We start from the raw sequence: 17,518 nt of genomic DNA, 5'->3' as shown, positions 1-17,518 counted from the left end.
TGTGTGTGTGTGTGTGTGTGTGTGTGTGTGTGTGTGTGTGTGTGTGTCTGTCTGTCTGTCTGTCTCAGTGTGGCTAATCCAGGCAGGTCGTGTGTGTGTGTGTCTGTCTGTCTGTCTGTCTGTCTGTCTGTCTGTCTCTGTGTGTGTCTATGTATACACCTTGGAGTCAGGCAGTGGAGAGAGGAGTGAGAAGCAAGCAGAACCTACTCCAGCAAATTCTCACAGACCCATCCTCCTCATGGCAGCCCACATGCCTCCTCCCTGTACAGGTGGGTCACCACAAGAATCATAGACAGAAATAAACAGCATAACTCACCCAAAGCAGTGCCTCTCGTCCCACCCCAGGGACTCATAGGGTACTCATTCTTAAAGGCTGTGTACAGGGGTCTGCTTGGGAGACTGTTGTCAGCACTTCCTGGAGGAAGTTTTCAAACTCGGTTTGAAAACGGCCTGGTGACAGCTCCTTGTCACAGCCCTCAGCTACTATGACTTATTCTTAGTCACGCCTGCAGGTTAAGGGGCATATCTGAGATTCTCTCTCTGGAACACTGCTGATTCCAAGCCACCACCCATGCATTCTAAACACACTCCTGTTCCAAAACATTGTGCCGTCCCTCCCTCTGTCCCCTTAAGTAGCAAAGGAGACCTTTACTTTGATCGGTCCTGTTTGTTGGAGAATGTCCGTTTTGGTCTCTTGTTTTCAGAGAAAAAGACTTTAAAGGAATTTATGCCTGGGGAAAGATTTACACCAGTAAACAAACATCCTGCTACCTTCCTTTCTTTTTCTGATGCCTTGTTGACTTGTTTGTCTTGTTTTTCCCCTCTTTGAATCTGCTACTTACCACAGCATGCTCTGTGGTTCCCCACTTTGTTCATCTGTGTTCTGGGAAGTGCAGAGATGAGATGCCTTCTCCAGTACCTGTGATAAGCTTGTATCTTTACCTCTGCTTCAGCAGCCTCTTCTGCGAATTGCTGAACCTTGTTTGCGCCAGTTATTACACTATTAAAGATGGAGGCTGGCCATGCCTTGAGAGGACTTGAGGAGAACCTGGACTGGTCAGTCCTACTGATAGCACTTAGAGAAAGAAACTACATTAAAACAACAACAACAACTTTGAGTCTTAGTTTTATAAAGATGTAAAATGAAAAATAATAATGTGGCTTCTATGGTTTGGTGCTCAACGGACTGTATGTTACTGAAGTAAGTGTAACCTTTGGCTCCCTCCTTACAGAGCAATGGCGCTGTGTGATGATGCCATATTGGGACACATTCTGGAATTCATGTCTGTGTTCTTGTCATTAGTGACAAGATGAAGCGTAAAATATTTATTTCTAGCTTATTACCTTCTTTTTCAGAAAAAGTGCCATGACATCTACAAGTTAATCAAAGATGAAGTATATTGTGTTGAAAGTATTTTTAATATTAGCAAGCACATCCACGATCTGAAAGTTTTCAGCACCATATCCACAATTCTTATTTGCCAGGCATTCCCTTGGGCCCTGGTTTCTGCCAGAATTATCCTAAAAAATGATTCGGTTTGAAACACTATAATTTCCAAACAATCATTCTGAAATCTACACATGCACACACATACATAGACACAGATATACGCATGTACACACGCATACACATACTACCAGATCCTTATTTAGAAAAATCTGACTACATTTTTATTCTTATTTTAAATCCCTTAGGATTTATTTTAACTATACGTATATGTCTAAAGGTATGTGGATGTATGCACACATATGTGCAGGTACCCATAGGGCTCAGATATGTAGCATCAGGATCTGGAGTTACAGGCAGTTGTGTGCTTCCCTTCATGGCTCCTGGGAACCCAGCTCCTCTACAAGAGCAGTTGTGCTCTTCCCTGCTGCCTACCTTTTCTTTTTAACATATCATATGCACTGGGGAGTTCTTGCTGTTCCAAAGGCTGAACTCTTACACTCTGATCGCCAGCCTAACTTCATCCGGAAGGAAAAGGTTACACAGCTGGTTTCCAAAACCAGCGTTAAAAGGTCACTCCCTTCAAATATTCTTTTCTTTCTCTTCCTGGCATCATGGCTGTCGTAGTGATGGTGATCCCAGGTACATCCCGTCTCCACACGTGGGAGACATACACTGCAGTATGAGGATGCTATCCATCGTCTCTCCCATGGAAACACTATCACACTTTCACATGTATTCAAAGTACAAAAACATATTTCTGTACCCTCTGGCTTTTGTACCGGCTATCATAAGTCTTGAGCGCATCACCTGCTATTTTGAGCCTACAGTTTAATATTTTGTTTATTTTTAATTTTTGTGCATTTGTTACATATTTATGAGAGCACCATGCAACATTTTGATAGGATATGTAGGTAACATTTTGGAATGGTCAGGTCTGGGTAAACACAGCTGTCTGACACTTTAAGGGATGACCATATCTTTATGATGAAGTCATGCCTGAGTTCTTCCTCACATCGTCATCATCTGTGGAACACCAGAGGCTCTATTGCTTGTCTAGCAGCCATCTCCCACACTCCCTTCCATTCCTTCCAATGGTGGGACAACAGTAGCCACCATTATTTTTTCGGTTTCTCTGAGCTCAACTATAAAATCTAGATGACCTGTAGGTGATGTCATGTGGTACTTGTCTTTCTGAGACTCAGTTATTTCACTTAGCACATTGACCTCCAGTTCCACCCAGTTCAGTTTTAATATTATTGTCCTCAACTTGACAATAATATATGATAACTATATATCACATTTTATATGTTACAAAGATGGGAAAATAATGGACATAAAAAATGGTGGAATAAGATTAAAAAAATATTCTGCTGTATTGGAACAATAGGCCCATACCCACATGATGAAATTGAATTAGAAAAACAGAGCACACCAGAGCCATCAGTAGACTGCTTCAAACATTCAAGTCTTCTGATAATTTGAAAACAGGACAAGCTTAACCTTGCAAGGGTTTATTGGGAGAAAATGATAAGGGATTGAGAAGATTGTAAAAACCATCTCGTCATGATGTGAATCTGAACCTTAGTGACAGAAGAAAAGGACATGTTGAGAAAGCACCATTGACTTCCATCCAATCTAATGAAATCCCAAATGACACCTTCACAGGAGTCGCATCGGATACCCTGAATATCAGATATTTATGATTCATAGCAGTAAAAATACACAGTTATGAAGTAGCAATGAAATAGTTTTATGACTGAGGGGACATCACAACGTGAAGGTCACAGCATTACGAAGTTTGAGAAATAGGCAGTCTCTGTGGTAGCAGGCTCTTACCAGGCTCTCCACCCACCGTCCCAGCCTCCAGACTGGTAACAATTTTTCTGCAGCATATGAGCTACTTATGGCATATATGTATATTGTTGTGACACCCTAAACAATTGCTAAGGACACATCTCAAACCCCACATTTGACCTTGATTCTCTCATCTTTTATTTCTCAGAAAGTTACATCCCTGTCAGTAACTAATAGTCATAGTAAACTGTGGAAATCTGGGGGGGGGGGGGTTCTGAAATCATAACCCTCTTGCAAGTTAACAGACCAGCTAGCTTCAGCATTAAGGATGTAGATAAAAAGACTCCTACTTTCTAGGTCACAGATAATGGACTTCACTCATGTGGCAACAGCAAGGTAGCTGAGCATCCATTGGGCATTCTTTCCAGAACTCTAGTATACATGGCCAAGGCCTGCTCGTGTGGTACGAGGAGAACCTCCATTTAGTGAGCCTAAAGTTTTATAATGGGCAGTAAGTTTGCCTGCCCTTTGCTCTGATTGAGAGATGGGCTCTTAACTCTCAACACTGCTTGTTACAAACATCTTTGGAGGGGGAGGGAGTTGAGGAACCAGTCCAGTGGCAAATGTAGTCAATATGTGCTTTAAAATCACGTGGGAATGTTAAAGAGCATTGGGGACCATCACTCAGTATTTACCACTCTAGTAGCCCTTGCCTGGCGTCATGGAGTTTCTGTCTCTGTCTGCCCATCCTCAGTAGCAGACACATGCAGACCATAAGCAGACCTCAGAAGCCTTCTGACTACATAGCTCTGTAGCTTCTGACTTTCTGTTCCATACGATGTGGTCATTTCTGCCTCCTGAGTTGTTATCTGTATCTTCTCAGTTCAATGTGATGTATGCCTCAGCAGGAACTGCCCTTCCCCATGCCTTTCCTTGATGGAAGGCTGGAGCAACTTCAGGGCCCACCTGATCTATTTCCTCCTCCCACCCCATTCTGTCCAGTGATGTTTCCATTAGAAATGTCTAAAACCACTATTTTATAATTTGGGTCTGATTATTTACAATGATTGCAATGCAGGTACCAATTAGCCAATTACCAGGTAACTTCTTCACCAACAAGGCAGCAAGTGGCAAACATCCTTTTGTTTGTTCCAACAACTTCTGGAACAGTTGTCATAATTATTAGCCTTTAAATTGTAGAGCCTCAAAACTAACTTAGTTTCATACTTAAGGCGGAACAGAATGATGTGACAGGAAAGACGCCTCCTCCTTTTCTGTTGTGTTTCCAACAGAAGGAGCAGAAGCTGCAGCCAGAAGCTCCTCGGGGAGGCTGATGGAGTCAGTCTGCTGCAGGGAGGCCAGAAGGTGAGGGGAGCATCTTTAGAAGAAGCCTTAAAGAAAACATGGCTTACCAGCCAAACCTTTGGGAAACGACCAATTGTTTCCAAAAATCCTTCCTTTACCTCAGAGTAAGTGATGTAGGCTTAAAAGAAGACATAGTTGTCCACCAATATCCACAAAGAACTGGTCCCCAGACCCCCTCAGATACTCAAGTCTACAGAAGTCCAAATTCCTTAAATAATACATGTGGTATCTGCATATGCCCACTCACAATCCTCCTGTGTTTTATAAAATGTCTAGATTGTGTATAATAGAAAGTAAATCATATGCTGATAGTTGTATGCTGATTTGTTTAAGGAATATTTTTTTCAAGTATGTTCAGTCCTGGGTTGTTTGAGTCCATGGTTAGAAGGAATATGATTCCCTTAGGTCAGAGCTTCAATATTTTACTGGAAAATGGTAACAGTTCACCCTAGGGTAATTTCTGTATTCCTACATATTCCATAAGCAACCTTTCTTGGTTATAGAAAAATGGTTTTCAGGACATTCCCCTGAGCCCAATGCAACTCCACAGCCCAGAAAGCACACCTTATAGGAGAGGATTCAAGCAGGACAGATGGGATTTCCTGCTTAAAAAAAAAAACCCTCACATGTTTTAAGAATAACTTGGGGCTGATTTAGTGCTGCAGTAGAATCCAGAGATGAGCCTATCACTTCCTTTGCCAGATCTTTTCTAAACGAACCAAATATTGGCACAGTGGGGGTGCCCTGGCTTGCTTCTTGCCTTTCTCCCATGTGGCATCTCATCTATTTTTCCATTTTATTTCCATTGTGAAAATTATATATTAGGTACTTTATGGTATTATGAAATCAATCATTGGTGTTATAAATGAGAGTGTTCATCCACACTGGATTTGAATTGCCTTAAAAATCTTGATTACTTATTTGGTATGTAACTAAAACTTTCAGATTGTACTAACAGCCTATTTCAGAGGTGTGTGTGTGTGTGTGTGTGTTTTCTTGAAATAAGGTCTTACTATGTGCCTCAGGCTGGCCTTAACTTCCTGATCCTACTGTCTCACCACACAGAATTCACCCTTGGGTGAATTGTTGTCTTTCCTCATGGTTATGACAGGGAAGCCCAGAGCAATGTCAGATAGACCTGGGTCAGGATAGTCAATCCAAGTTGCATAATATCCTGTTTTGTAAAAACGAAGTTAATAACGCTATGGCACACAGTGAATGAATTCATATTAAGCCTCCCTTAGTGTCTGGCACAGGGCGAGTATTTATTGTCAGTTGATGGTGTAACTGTGATGACTCTTATATTGTTATTTGGTTAGTATGCTCTGCTCAGCTATGTAGAATTTTAGTTGGTAAGGGCATTCTCAAAACCCTAATCTCAGTAGAGTTTCTTCACAGCCTTCAAAGCAGGCAGACATTCCTTCCCACTTGGTGAGAGCAACTGGTGACTGGGTGCTTTACTGAGTTGCCCAAGAACAAGCAGGTAGAAAGAAGTTGTCTACAGATTCTATTATCTGGCCACTGCCTTCATAATCACCCTTGCTGCCTTTTTTAAAGAAATGCCAAGAATCTCTTTCTTCATCTTCAGGGAGGATAATCTTACCTGGCCCTTACAAACACCCCTGCTTCCTGAGGATACATTCCCTTAAGTTTATTCCTTTCCCGGACATATGCACCTCTTATTATAAGTTTGTTTTAATGCACTGAGTGAGTAGTGCTTTGTAGTATTCAGTAGTAGCATGTCTAAGCATTGGCAAAGCAATTTTTCAAACAGATCTTCTCCAGGATCAAGGGCAAACACTTGTGGTTTACCTCTGCAAAACTAGGCCAGCATTTGCATCTAGAACTCAACAAATGTGTCTTTGTTCTGGTGGATCTCCGCATGGCCATAAAAGCTCTTAGGCATGAGCCAGAAGCCTTCCCCATATTGCACCTTACAAGTAAGAGACAAAGGGCTTTGGAATAATTAAACACAGTACAATTCTACATTCCATTTCCTTGACACTCTAGCCCGAGTCTTAATGTCAGTAGATGGAAGATAGTTAAGAGCCCACACAAGGCTTAGAAGATCAGATGCCTAATCTGTACTCAAGAAGGTATGCCTGCCAATGCAGATGCGGTGGTATCATGAATCAGTTTTCTCCTTATTAGCCAGAATGTGGACATGTGGTTGAATAATTGTACAACTCCCCAATGACATTCTTTTCACCTCATCAGACTAAATAGAACGGAACACAGCCAAATGAATCTGGCATCCTGCGCGTGCAAATGAGATGCTAGTCCATCCTGTAGGATATTTGGCTTGCGAGTAATTATCTGGTGTATGAGTTTTTTAATAAATAAGACTTGGACTGCCATTTGTAGATGTGTCTGTACAGTCACGAGCAACTCAGCTTCAAACAACCACTTCTCTACCTACCCGGCAAAGACGTTTAGGAAAGAGTTTACAGGAAAGAACTGTCTCTGCTCTTTGTCCACGTTTGCAAGAACTGGCGGGTTCTTGAAAACAATCGCCCTGCTGAGGCTACAATGTAATAACATCCCTGAGTGGCTCGTTTGACCATCGGTTGGGTTCTTTCCAGAGAATTCTGAGCATCTGAGTCTTTTTCGGTATTCTGCCAGGAAAAGTCTTCCATCTGGCATGCAGAGTGTGGTCCTTTTGAAGAGAGAGGCCACAAGCAGTCGCTGGGGAGTTCCAGGAGCTTTCAGACCAGGACAGGATAGAGGAGTCAAAATGGTGGGAAGCACAGCTGTCGATCCACAGCTGGCGTCCGATGGCTGCCTCTTCCTGCTGCTTCCTGTCCTGGGTATCTTTACCAAAGGTTCTCCAACTATCTTTGTGATCCAGCAAAGAGTCGTTAGTAACTGTTCCCATCACACCTATAACAGGCTTCCTAAATGTATCTAAAGGTTTCAGACGTTTCCAAATTTTGTGTAAATAGAACATGCACTTTGCTTGCCCTTGGCTTCAGTTTGGCGCTCTCTGCCCACTTCTCTTGTTGCTCTGGCAGCCATCAGTTACAAGAACACTTCTGCTTACAAAACAAGATGCTCTGAGTTGCCTTAAAAGGTAAACTACACAAATCCCAGTCAGTGATGATTTTGGTAAATATTGTTAATGCCAAAGGATCAGACTCATGATGCCTGGCTTGCTTACAGTTAAGAATTTAAAGTTATGTTTTTTTTATTTAGCTAATTGTCAGTGCTGTTTGCTCTGCCTTTTCCTTCCCCAGAGCACAGAATAAAAATTTATATATTATCTAGATGGTGTTCCTCTTAATAAGACATAGTCATTTATTTTAATATAAAACATGTTCATTCTCCTAATAATTTAATGAAGACTTCTTATAACTGTTATCTAATCCAGAGTGATGCTTTCTAGTCACCAAGAAGGTAAATTCTCTGTCTGTCTGTCTGTCTCTCTCTGTCTTTCTCTGTCTCTCTCTCTCTCCTTCCTTCCCCCCTCTCTCTCTCTCTCTCTCTCTCTCTCTCTCTCTCTCTCTCTCACACACACACACACACACACACACACACACACACTCACATACACAGACATGCACACACACAGAGTAAGCTACATGTGATTAAGAACGTCTGGGTTCTGCCTGACTGCTTAGCATCCTGGAAATGAAGTACTGAAGCAGCAGCTGATGTGTAGGTGCCCTCACAGGAGACTGCTACATGCAAACCCACCTAGAGACAGGCAAGGAGCACAGAGGTTTTCCTAATGTTGTTTGCCTTCTGGCTTGATATCCAAGATGAAGAGGATTTTGTGTGTTAGCTGGAGAAGGGCCTTCCATTCTTTTAGCTGCCAGAGCTGAAACCTGGAGGCTTAAGCCTGTGTTATTCTCCAGAGGGGCTAGAATGAAAACTTCCATCTTCCTGGATCCAGATTAGCAATTCTTTTGTGTGTACCCAGCATCTCTAACACACACACAAATGTGTACTTTGGGTTACACTTCCAGTGATCCTGTCAGGTGTCCACTGATTGATTTTTATGCCCTGTTTCTGTTCTGCCATGAGTTATAAATTTATAAAGAGGTTAGAAATACTTCTTTCCCAAGAATGGCACTTATGCTTCAAAAAGCCATAGTGCAACCCTCTGGAGTCCCTGAAATCTTGTTCTGACTGAGTCAGGTTACCAAAGGCCTTGGGAAGCAAAACTTAAGTTATCCAGAAACTGGGGGGGGGGGGGGGGTGCGGAGGGGGGGGATTGGACCCAGCCACTCTTTGGTGGTAACAATGATGTCATGTGACTTTTCCTTGGGGGGAGACATGAACAAACATCTATTTTCCCCCAAGATATGATATCCAAGGGAAACCAAAGATTGGTAAATCGGGGCATTTTCTGGAGTAACCTCCTCTCCTGAGTTACTGCCTTTATGATCTCAGGGTGGGACTACAAAACTACCAACTTCCTGTGCTTCCTGGTTCTCCTGCAGGTTTTCTTGGCTTCCATGGTCTTATAAAGCTGCCTATTCCCTCAGTGAGGAGGTGTTTTGATTCAGAGGAAAGAGCTACGTAACATCTGGAGGCAGTCAGATTCTGAGGGACACCTTTAAGTTCACCAATTATGTTGTTCACTAAAAGAATCAAGCTAATGTCAACAATAGCTTGCATAGCACTCTTCATAATGACATAAATACTTGTATATTACTGAATCTGGGTGTTTTGTCTATCCCCAGACCCAGTGTTTTCTATTCCCTTCGATTTAAAGTTTCATAAAACATCTGCCGTAGACACCAACTGCCACATCTTTATTTTGTCTTTGTGAGGATGAAGGGTAGCTCACTCTTGTTTCTATTTCTTCAATTAATATTTTAAAATCAATATAGATAGAACTCAAAAGTTTCGTGAATCTTACAGGTTTAAGAAGCTGCTGATATTAAAAAAAAAAAAATTAGCCGGGCAGTGGTGGCGCACACCTTTAATCCCAGCACTTGGGAGGCAGAGACAAGCGGATTTCTGAGTTCAAGGCCAGCCTGGTCTACAGAGTGAGTTCCAGGACAGCCAGGACTACACAGAAAAACCCTGTCTTGAAAAACCAAAAAAAAAAAAAAAAAAAAATTATAGGACAGTTTTGCTGCCTAAGCTCTAAAGTCAGACTCTTGTGCTTAAAAACAACAAACAAAAGATAATTAACTGTGACTAATACAGTCGATTCATTTTAATTGCAACTGAGATAATTATTAAAGTAAATAACTACATAATGCAAATTCAGTGGTTATAAATTTTATACATTACTAATGATATGTAATTAAATATGTACATATGATTTGAATACCAGAGATCCACTCGTTTCTCAGATGACTTCACTGAATTATTTCTTTTATGTTCTGTATAGTTTATGAGGGGAGAAATATTTGAAGCCTCTTTTAATTTTAATCTAACAGCCAATGTTAGTAAATAAAACAGAATCGGGGGATACAGCAGTTAAAAGTCCTGGCTTAGCCATCCCCTGTCACTTATACCCGAATACTTGCCAGCGCCCCCTGCAGTATTCTTCCACCATCACACCCTGAGGAGACAGGTAGAGCTCTCTTCCCCTTCTATGCTGGTTTCCTATTTGTTAGCTACAAGCTGCAGAGGCTGCCTGTATCAGGTAACCTTTGAAGGGTTAGCGTGTGATGCGGCAAAAGCAGACGCAGTGTGGTCCCATCGGCCACTGCAGCAAAACTGACACAAGTTCCTATCTGCCGCTGATGTGAGGATTGATCTCTGACTCAAGGGCAGATCTCAGCCTGCCGGGCTGCAGGGCAGAGTACCAAGTAGGTTATTTCAGGTCCATGTGCTTGGGCAAGTCAGGGTAGGGTGTGTCCACAAAGGGTATTAACAATGCAGGGCAATGCATTATTAGTGACTCCCAAAGCCCCGTGTAAGAGGAGAGGATCCAGACTCATGGGGTTCTTCACAATATAGACCTTAGCTGAGCTCCAAAGACAGGCAGAAATCTCATCAGCTGTCTCTGGATCTTCTTAAACAGTTTCCACCATTGGGGCAGCTCAGCCTCTGCCCCTCTCTGTAGCCCTATGGCCACACAGCGAGCTGCACAGGATGGCTTTGTCCAGGCAGTTGGCCCCAGTCTCTGCCCTTTACGGTAAACTCAGCCTTTCTGCTCAAGTCCCTTCAGTCCTCAGCACCAGATGAGGTTTCCAGCACTGACTCCTTGACAAACCATCAGACAGTCTCTGAGGCCTCATGAACCTTAGTTTCCAGTTCCAGCTGACTCCGATCACCTTGTGATTTTTATTATTCTGCTTGGTTAGGGATTAAAGACTCAATGTCACAGTGATTGTTTTATGCAAAGACACCCTTAGGCTATCACACACGTCCTTTTTCCTTTCTTGGCCTCACACCCCTGTACACACTCGTGTGTACTGAGTGCATTTGAACACAGAGCTGGAAGTTCACACTGTACGATGGTCCTTGAAATGGACCACCATGTTTTTTTTTCCTTGCTCTGTTTTTGGTTTGTTGGTGTTTTTCTTTTTGAGTTTCAATCCCAGCACCCAGAACAGGGCCCAACACAAAGCGGGAGAGCACAGTGGGTGCTTCTGTTATCCACAAACCCCAAATGAAACACAAATATTCCAGCTAGTCTCAGCTGAGATTCCCAACTGTTGAGATCAAGATATTTATTGCCAAGAGCCTCCACCCATGCCTCAACTCCAGACCAAGATGCCAGCAGGCCTAGGCCTTGGCGCAGGAGGTTGATTTCACATTGTCTTAGACTGAGCTATCCACTTCTACCTGTCTTCAAGACCCGAGATCCTGTCTTCCATATCCTGTCGTCTGTTGGTGAGGCTTCTCACTGATGATTTTATTTGACGTCCTAAGTTTTTCATATCCAGTTTTGTTTCAGTTTGGATTTTCTTTAGGGAATCTATTTCTACTTTGAATGTTTCCCCAATCTTCATTAAGGCATTTGGTCATATCATCTTTGAGATCTTTAAACACAGTCATAATTATTAATTCTGAAACCTGTATCTTGTGCTTCAGCTAAATTGTGTTTCTCAAGGCCTATTGCAATAGAGCTACTGGCTTCTGGAGGAGACATATTGTCTTGGCTGTTTGTGATTGTGTTTCTGTGCTGGGATCTGGACATCTGGAGTTGTGATGTTTGAGGTGTAGATATCTGGTGTTGTCTTTGTTAGGGGGTGGATGCTCCATTCTTCGGTTACTGTTGCCCACTCTGGATGCTAGGCAAGTGTGGTGGCTGTGGGTCCCTGGTGGGCAGGTAACACATATGGAGATGGGCTAGAAAGAAAAGCTGAGAGGAGAAGTGGTGAAGAGAGTTAGGGAGACCACATCACGCTAAGAGGTGGTGTCCCCAGGAAGTACAGAGGAAGGAGGGAGGGAGGGGTCTCTAAAGCAAGTTGCTTCTGGACTAAGTATGTCTGGAGTGACCAGAATGGAAAGGCTGGGACCCTGGGTGCATGCCTACAGAGAGTAGCCTGGGAATGGAATTTTTGGAGAAGGTCCCAGCTGAGAGATGCAAGCCACTGGCCAGTATCTTATCTTCATACTACATCTCAGCTCCTTCCTCTTCCCTGGTCTGGAACTCCCAGCCACCAGGGTGTGAAACTGCTGTGCTCTGACCTCCTCAATGTGGTAGACCAGCCGACCTGCAAGCATGAACTCAAATATAATTCCTCCTTCTCAATGGTTTCTATCATGTGTTTTGTCACGGTGATAAGGAAAGTAACTAGTCCCCTGCTGGAGTTCACCTTCCCCAGTGTTCCCACTGAGCCCTGGGCACATTTACAGACTCCAAGAAGTCAGGGAGAAGGGAAGAGGACAGATTCAAGAGATAGGTAGGACAGAGGCACTTCTGTTGGGTCCTGTTGTTTGTTTGGTCTTGAGTCCACCTTGTCCCTGAGGAGCTGATGATGGCTTTGAACCCCTGATCCTCCTGTCTTTGCTTCCCATGTTCTTGTATTACAACTCCGTGCCACTGGTTCAAGTAGGATATTCTCACATCTATTCTTATGTTCAATCACTACTGAGTTATCAAATTATGGGGATTTTTTTCTCTCTTAGCATGTGGTTTACGGTCCTCTGCAGTTTACTGATGTTAAAGAACTTGATTGAAAAGCATTTACTTTCTTGGACCTGTTGCCTTAGCACATGCCTGAGCAACATTAAGATATTGACAGGTCAGGGCTTACTGAAGTGTCCTTGGTGGTCTCCTTCATTGTGACTTAACATTGTCATCCCCAGTTTGTAGCATGACCAACAGCAGACATTCCAATCACTGGTTTACTTCTTTGAATTCTTTGTATATTGCAGATGTTAATCCTTTATCATATATATATGTGATATATATATATACACATGTACATACGTATATATGTATATATACATACATATGTACATGTGTATATATATATGTGTGTGTGTGTGTGTGTGTGTGTATACATATATACACACATAACCAAGGCTGCCTCTTCCTTTGCCCTTCTCCTTGGCTATCAAAAAAATAATCTGTTTGATTTCATGAAGTCCCATGTGTCAATTGTTGGCCTTTTTATTCCCATGAATGGCTACAGTGCTATTGAGAAAGTACTTGCCTATTCCTATATCCTGAAGTATTTGCCCTAGTTTTTCTTAGACACTTGGGTCTTACATTAAGGCATTTGATTCATTTGGAGCTGATTTTTCCCCATGCTTGGGGGTGGGGATATCTTGGATTTTCATGAGGTTTGCAGTGGTCGTATAGATTTCCTTTGGTAGAATAGCCATTTTCACAGTATTTATCCAATCCATGAGCATGAAAGCTTTTCCCCATTCCAGTGTCTTCAATTTCATATAGTAGTTTTATGAGTTAAATTTGTTCTTAGGTAATTTCCTACATGGACAAAAAGATACTGCCCATTCTCGCCTTCTACCCCCTCAAATCTCTCTACCACCTCTGTCCTCTCTCCTCCTATAAAGCTCTCTCACATTCATATCTGGTTTGTTTTGTGACCCACTTGGTTTAACCAGGGAAGCCTGTGTGACCACGTGTTTACAGCTATCCTTTGGAGGCTGGGAGACACAGCATATGTATACAGTTGTGTGCATTCAACTAGAGACATGATACACAAACTATGATCAGACTTTATTGTGCAAGACATGGTGCTCGAGATTCTCATTGTCTTTGCTTTAGAGTTGGGCAAGCCAACTAGCTTTCTCTCCTGAGGATAATTTATCTCCTAGATGACACATTTATCTTCCAGAATTTCTCATTAGACAGTAGTTTGTTTGTAAAGGGTAGAGAGCATGATCCCATTCTCCTTCCATTCTGATTGCTTACAGAGCCAGCCTTGTATGAGCTCAATGCAGGTCTCCATAGATGCTGGGAATTAATGACTGTGGTGATTTGTAAACTTTAGATGCTAAAGTCTAGAGAGTGGCATTTTGAAGCCCTTGCTCTGTCTTCTAGCTCTTACAAATGTCCCATTCTCTCTTTTGCAATATCCCCATTTTAGAGGTCAATGACACAATCAATAAATAGGTTTGTGAATAGCCAATAAATATAAAAAAAAACCATACTCAACATCACGAGCCATCGAAGAGACGGAAATCAGAACTACAATGAGGTTCCATCCCACCCCAGTCAGAATGGCAGACATTGAGAAGCAAGTCACAAGAGATGCTAGGGAGAATGTGAGGAACTCTGATGTACACAGGTCCAGCCACTACATGGAGGGCAGTGGGAAGCTTTCTTGAAAATCAAAAATTGGATGCTCCTCCTTATGTCCCAGTTAGTATTTACCCAAAGGACTCCAGGTCAACCTATGACAGAACCAACCTGGTGTCCAACAACAGAGGACACCAGGTTACAGGTAAATTTTTTGACACAGCTAAATAAAATGAAAAATTTTCAGCCATGAGAACAGAGAAAGGTATGTCACTTGTAGGAGGATGGGTGTAGCTAGGGATTCAGATTTAGAGAAACAAGTCTCAGGAAGACAATACATATTTTTTTTTCTTTTGTTGGTGTCTCCTAGATCGTATAACAAAAATCCAAGTATATGCACATGATATGAAGGTGGGAATTAAAATGTCTAGCTTTCAAAGGGGGTTACTGAGGGAGTAGGGGTGGGAAACGGGAGAATCAGCGTGTAACACATGCTTACACAAAAACTGAAATCCAAATAATTAGAAGAAAGGAACTGTAGAATATTCCCTTCCTCTAATTGCAAAGTGACAGACAAGAGAGTGAGTGAAAGGAAGTCATATAGCTGGTACCATTGCTTGACAGATTAAAAGTATATGATCTAGCCGGGCAGTGGTGGCGCACGCCTTTAATCCCAGCACTTGGGAGGCAGAGGCAGGCGGATTTCTGAGTTCAAGAGTTCGAGGCTAGCCTGGTCTACAGAGTGAGTTCCAGGACAGCCAGGGCTACACAGAGAAACCCTGTCTCAAAAAAAAAACAAAAACAAACAAAAAAAAAAAGTATATGATCTATGACCAGAACTCATGGTGCAAGACACAGCCATGAGATTTTTCATTGCCTTTGCTTTAGAACTGGGCAGGCCAACTAGCTTTCTTCCAGAGGGTAATTTATCTCCAATGTGACATGTTAAGTAGAACCATACTTCGGAGTTTGAACTGCAGCCTATCTAAATCTTGGTGGGTCAAGTGAAATTGGCCATCGGTACTGTGCTTCCCCATGTTCTTTCCATGTACTGTGTTCCAGGGTAAACATAGCTTCTAGTGGATCTTGTGGCATGCCTGTGAGACAAGGAGAGGGAAAGCACAGAATAGTGAATGTCTGGCTAGAGAATGTGCTTGAATTGTAAAGTTTTCTTCAATACATGAGTCTACACCAACCCAGACCTCCTAGGGCTCTAAACAGGCAGAATGCTCTTTTGCGATTAAATGATTGTGTACCACGACATGTTAACTGAGTTAGAAGGAGTCTGAAAGACCCAGGGGTTAATAAAGGAGAAGAGTGGTCATGGAACACATTAAAGAAACACATCATGTAGAGTCAAGTCTCAAGCTTTTTTCTCTTGTTGGTGTTTCCTAGATTTTATAACATAAGTCATGTTCATATACATGATATGAAGGCAGAAGTTAAAAATGTCTAGGGGACAAAGGGCATTAATGAGGGATTGTGATACTCCTGCAAAGAAAGTATTAGACAGAATCTAAACATCGAGAAATAAAATTAACAGCAAGTAAGAACAGGTTATTTAATTGTAATAGTGATAAAAATAGCAAACTTTTAGCTACCCATAAGATAACTGAATCAATAGACTAGCGTGTGTCTTATCAATATGTGATGATCTGAATGAGAAACGTCCCATAGACTCGGGTATTTGGACACTTGATCTCCAGTGTTACTCTGGGGAGGTTTAGGAGGTACAGCCTTGCTGGAGTAAGTATGGCTCCGGAGATGGGCTTTGAGAATTTAAAGTCTCACCCCCAATTGTAGTTTGGTCTCTGCTTCCTGCTTGGGGTTAAACTTCGATCCCCCAGCTTCCTGCTCTAGTCACTGTGCCTGCTGTCTACTGCCATGCACCCCTGCCATGATGGACTCATCCCTCTGGGACCAGGAGCCAGACTAAAGTCTCTCTTATTAAATTGCTTTTGGTTGAGATGTTTTATCACAGCAGCAGAAAAAGCAACTGGCACAAAATGGATAGAATTGCTCTCATATTTCAAACATAAAGCTTCCTAAAACCAAGAAGTGGGATTTAGGCTGTAATGAATGTTTGACATCTTACACTTGGCAGTAAGACTTTTTATACGCTCTTCCATTATGAAGTTTGGATGGTCTTTACCGGTGATTGTTTAACATCAGTGTGCTATTGTCCGTGTTAGTGGATTTATCCTCAGGCCATAGTGCATGTGTCTTCATCCTCAACACGCTGCTCCTCTACAGCTTCTGCCTGGAGCACCCTCCATCCTTCTCCCTCCCCCTTTATGCTGGTTTCAATGTGTGCTCGACAGTCGGCTTATTCATTCTTTAGAATTTAGTTCATGTCTCTCTGAAAATGTATTATTTCTTCCATGGCGGCATTATGCTTTCATTGTCTGCTTCCCTGACCCTCTCTTGCCTCTGCCTCACATTGCATTTCTCAACTTCAGGAGCAGTAGGGACTAGTCTCCTGTTTACGAATACTCTTATCGAACAGAGCATACCGCACAAAGAAAATACATATGATGGATGGGCACCAGGGCCATGCCTTTAATACCAAAGGCAGGGAGGAGGCTCACTGCAAGTTCAAGGCCACTTTGATCTACACAGTAAGTTCAAAGGTAGCTAGGAGTATATAGCTAGGCCCTGACTCAATAAATAAGCCCGAGATGATGTTGGAACTTGAAATTGTGTGCCTGCCATGATAGAAGCACTTTCCACATTTTACATAAATAAGCTAAACTGTAACACAGATTGGGGAAGGGAAGGAGAGAGAGAGAGAGAGAGAGAGAGAGAGAGAGAGAGAGAGAGAGAGGGAGAGAACAACCAAGCACTCATATACATACAATAAAAAGTTTTAATAACAACAACTAAAAGATCCTGCCTTCGTTGTCATGCACAGACTTATCATAGCATTTGTCATAGACAAATAATGTGCCTTTAGGAGTCATGTCCTTGGGTTTAAGTTCCTTATCGTATTCTCTTAACATCCTTGGCCCTTAGCATAGAGCATGGCACTAAATCCCAATAAATAGTGTTCAAGTGAAATGGAACCAAGCCTTTCCCAGCTCAGCGTGTCGTCCTCTGCTCAAGAAAACCTTACCATAGCAGAGTTAGTTTAGGTACAAGCCCAGGGGTGGAACTGCTAGATCATATGTGTTGTGAATCCACGTTGGGGAGGGGGTCTTTACTGATTTTCATAGTGACTAAACCATTTTACACTCTCACTATGCATGCATAGGATTCCATGTACATCACATCCTCACCAACACTTACCA

The sequence above is a fragment of the Grammomys surdaster genome, unplaced genomic scaffold (genome assembly GCF_004785775.1).
Source record: "Grammomys surdaster isolate TR1022 unplaced genomic scaffold, NIH_TR_1.0 362, whole genome shotgun sequence".
Taxonomy (NCBI): domain Eukaryota; kingdom Metazoa; phylum Chordata; class Mammalia; order Rodentia; family Muridae; genus Grammomys; species Grammomys surdaster.
This window is presented reverse-complemented; position numbering follows the sequence as displayed.